Below are 4,063 nucleotides of genomic sequence, written 5' to 3'. Positions count from 1 at the left end.
TGATCTCCAAAAAGGAGGTTTTCCCGGGGGTGGGGAAATAATGTGGTGGGGTTCCAATTAAAACAAGGAAAAAAGAATGTACTTCTAATGAATGGTTTCCATAGTGAACACGCACAAAGAATTCACTTGACGAGTCCAGGGATACAATATTACAGGAGAAATCCTTTGATATCCATTGTAGCCTGTGTGTGTGTGTGTGTGTGTGTGTGTGTGTGTGTGTGTGTGTGAGAGAGAGAGAGAGAGAGAGAGAGAGAGAGAGAGAGAACGAGAACCAATCAGGCAAACAGCAGTTCGCTTTCAAACACCTGATATTTCAACACTTCATGTAACAAAACTTCTAAAATTCATTTAGCTTTGCCTCTCTTTCTGAAGAAAAATGTCAAAAATAGTGGTGAATATACCCCACGCTGAACGTACTGATTCTGAAAACTCTCAGTATGGATGGGTTTTATAATACACTTAACCATGGGTGGGGTGCCTGGGTGGCTCCGTCAGTTAAGTGTGTGACTGCGGCTCAGGTCATGATCTTACGGTTTGTGGGTTCGAGCCCTGCACCGGGCTCTGTGCGGACAGCCTGGAGCCTGCTTCGGATTCTGTCTCCCTCTCTCTCTGCTCCTTCTCCTTCCCGCTCTGTCTCTCTCGGTCTCTCAAAAATAAATAAATGTTTTAAAAAAAAGAAAGAAAGAAAGAAAGAAAGAAAGAAAGAAAGAAAGAAAATGAAAGAGAGAGAGAGAGAGAGAGAGAAGAGAGAAGAGAAGAAAAAAAGAAATACACTTACCATGTGTTTAGAAAAATTTGAATTCCTACCAGTCTATACCTACCCCGCTGTATAAATTCCCCAGCTGGAAGATTTAGAATCCGTGCTTGAGCCAAAGCCTGCAGGAAAACCGCTGCCTGACTCTGCATTTGATGGGGGTCCCCAACCGATGGCCGCACCTGATTTAGAACCACTATCGGAGTTCTTTCCAGAACCAGGGACCTGAGGAGGTTCCTCAACACATGACACATAGAAGTACCCTACGACCCAGCACTTTCATGACTAGGTACTTAGCCAAAGGATACAGGTCTGCTGTTTCCAAGGGGCACACGCACCCCAGTGTGCATAGCAGCACTATCGGCGGTAGGCAAAGTATGGAAAGGGGCCAAATGTCCATCGATGGATGAATGGATACAGAAGAGGTGGTATCCATCTACAACGGAGCAGTGCTCGGCCACCAGAGGGAATGAAGTCTTGCCATTTGCAAGTACCTGGATGGAACTGGAGGGTGTCATGCAAAGTGACATTCGTCCCTCAGAGAAACACATGTATCACAGGACCTCACCCGTGTGAGGACCTTCACTTCCCAAACAGAGGAACTCTGGGAAGGGAACCCGGGAAGGGAAGGGAAGAAGGGAAGAAGGGAAGAAGGGAAGGGAAGGAAAAATAACATACAAACAGGGAGGGGGACAAAAACGTAAGAGGCTCTTCCCTAAGGGGAACAAACAGAGGGCTCCTGGAGGGGGTTGTGCCAGGGCGGGGGCTGAAAGGGCGAGGGGTATGAAGGACTCTCCTCCTCAAACCACTGTTGCCCTATAGGCTAAGTACCTTGGGGGTACATTGAGAAAAATAAATTCAATGATAATATCAGAGAGGGCGAGGGTGAGGGCGAGGGCTACCTGATCATCTGCAAATGTAACAAAGGGAAAGTCCGGGAACCGTTTGGGAATGAAGCTGTCTACCGCTTCTCAGTCCTGGCAAAAGAACTGCTGCAGCTTATAGGCAGTCACGTCCCTCTGTAAGGCACCCGACAAACGCCTTCCTGCTTCTCAAAAGCTCATCTGGGCTTGGATGAGATTCAGGAAGTTTGCAGTCACACCATCGTTCCTTGATCGCGTGACTTTCACCTGGGTTTCCTATTACGTAAAAGGAACACAGCCAAAACCCTTTGAAGGACTAGTGTGAATATCTTTCCTGTCCTGAACCAGAAGAACCTCTCCAAAGCTCCCAAAATATTCTTTCAGATCCTGTTCGGTTGTTTTCCACGGGAGACCCAACACTCTTAAATCTGACGTACCCTGGATGGCTCTCTTCACTTTCACTGCTGAAGAAGCAGGCACCTGTCTCGTCCCTTTTTCTGTGGCTATCTTTGGGATAAGTTGACGACTATCCGCTACCGGATTTCCCCAGCCAGCATCAGGGATGCGCAGAATGTCTTTGACCAGCCGGACACCTCTCATACGCTGAGACGCTGGATTCCGGTAGTGCAGTCCACGTGCTGCCGACAAACTGGGCTGTCACTGTGGACAGCAGCACTGTCCCGTCGTCTTCCGATGGCATTTCGATGGGCTCGTCATTCTCATCTTTGGTCACCCGAGTACATTCAGACACCTGCTCTTATTTCTCCGCTAGGCCGCTGCTAGGAAGCCTGACAGGGAACCCGAAGCGGCGAGGGATCCAGGAGCAGCCCAGCTACCGCTTCGCTCCCACGAAATGGCCGCCTTGTAACTCTTTACGGAAGAGGAAAAAACACCACCGTGACCGCCACCATTTAATAACCTTGCTCTAAGTGTGGAGAAAGCAACCACCCATCCCCAAAAGGAAACTTCGGCAGGCTACACGTATAGGACATATGGAGCCTATACTTGCAAGTGCTTACTTACATGGGAACATGGAAAGGTCACCTGAGTCCCTGATGGCCCAGATGGGGTTCTTTGGAGGTGTCTGAATGAGTTTCCTTGTGTGCTCCCTTAGGGAAAGCTGGCCGTGAGACGACGCAGCCAGAAACTAGGAAGCCCTTTGGTTCCATCAGCGAAGCCCCGGCTTTTGGGGAGGAAGGGACGCTCACGGAGATATCCCGGGCCACATTTGGTTTGTGGGTTGCTGCAGCTTTTGGCTTCTTTGCACCAAATTGGCTGTGTTCTCATTGGAAATGGAAAACACCTGCACGATGGGATCCATCCACGGTAATGCTCTCGTGCGATTGGATTTGTTTTTATAAAAGGGGGAGATTTGACCATTGGGTCTTTCGCGTCCTCTCCACAAATAGGAGTGAAACAGAGGCTGATGTTGGTTTGCATCTTGTTTGTGGATCTATGGCCACAGGTGTTATCCATGTGAGATGTTTTCTCTACCTCTGGATGCTATTGCTCACACCAATTTGTAACCGAGCTCCGTTACTGTGTTTCAAGGCAAGCTCTTGTGAACATTGGGCATTCTAACACTCAGGAGGATCAGAACAAACCCAAATGTGTTTCACATTCACGTGAACGGGGTATGGGTGTGGGGTGTGTGTGTGTGTGTGTGTGTGTGTGTGTGTGTGTGTGAAATTCTCTACATTCAGAGTTTTATGTTACTCCATAAGAAAGTTGCCTCATGGGAAGGGACACAATTGATGGCCCAGAGAGAGGAGAGATAAAAATTGAACACACCTGCCCTCCCCGATACACCCACACCCACACACCCTTTCCCAATAGTCAGAAGAATGAGGAAGAGGAGGAAGAGGAGGAAGGCAGACAGATGCCAGTGACCCTAAACCCGCCCCTCCTCCTCCCCGAGCACAAGCGTCAAGATGGGTGCCCACCCCACGGCCTGCTCCTCCTTCACCTCTTCCACAGGGGGCTGAAAAGCAACCAGAGACAAAGCCACTTTTGCAGGAGGCAAAGACAGGAGACAGAGATGGAAGAAGAAGTAGGAGGTGGACGCGCAGACGCGGAGTTGGAGGCGCAAAAGAAAAAGATGAAAGAAACACAAAAAGGTGAGTCCAAAACTTTAAATCTGCCTGGGGCCTGGCCGGCGGCTCCCTGGCCGCCTCCCCCTCCCCCTGTTTCTGCATCAGTTGGTGTGGCTCCAGTGATCTCCTAGGCCATCCCCAGTGGTGGGGCCTCCCGTGTGAGCCTGATGGTGGGGAAACAGATCGTTTGACTTTTTAGTGGACACGGGTGTGACGTCTTGGGTACTAAGGGCCATGGAAGGGTGATTGCTTACTTAAAATGGACATATTTTCGGAGCCGTCGATATCAAATACAATGCAGATAGTTAGGTTTTATTCTTTGTGGTGGTGGTTGTAAAATGGCTTGAATTTGG

General features: G+C 49.3%; 1 pseudogene; it reads right to left on the bottom strand.

Annotated features, from left to right (window-relative positions):
• Positions 1-1,497: 1,497 nt before the first annotated feature.
• On the bottom strand, positions 1,498-2,938 carry LOC109255083 (TAR DNA-binding protein 43-like; annotated as a pseudogene).
• Positions 2,939-4,063: the final 1,125 nt, after the last annotated feature.

The sequence above is a fragment of the Panthera pardus genome, unplaced genomic scaffold (genome assembly GCF_024362965.1).
Source record: "Panthera pardus isolate Hobbes unplaced genomic scaffold, ASM2436296v1 HiC_scaffold_102, whole genome shotgun sequence".
Taxonomy (NCBI): Eukaryota; Metazoa; Chordata; class Mammalia; order Carnivora; family Felidae; genus Panthera; species Panthera pardus.
The sequence above is the reverse complement of the archived record's forward strand: the minus strand, read 5'-3'. Positions and strand labels throughout refer to the sequence as shown.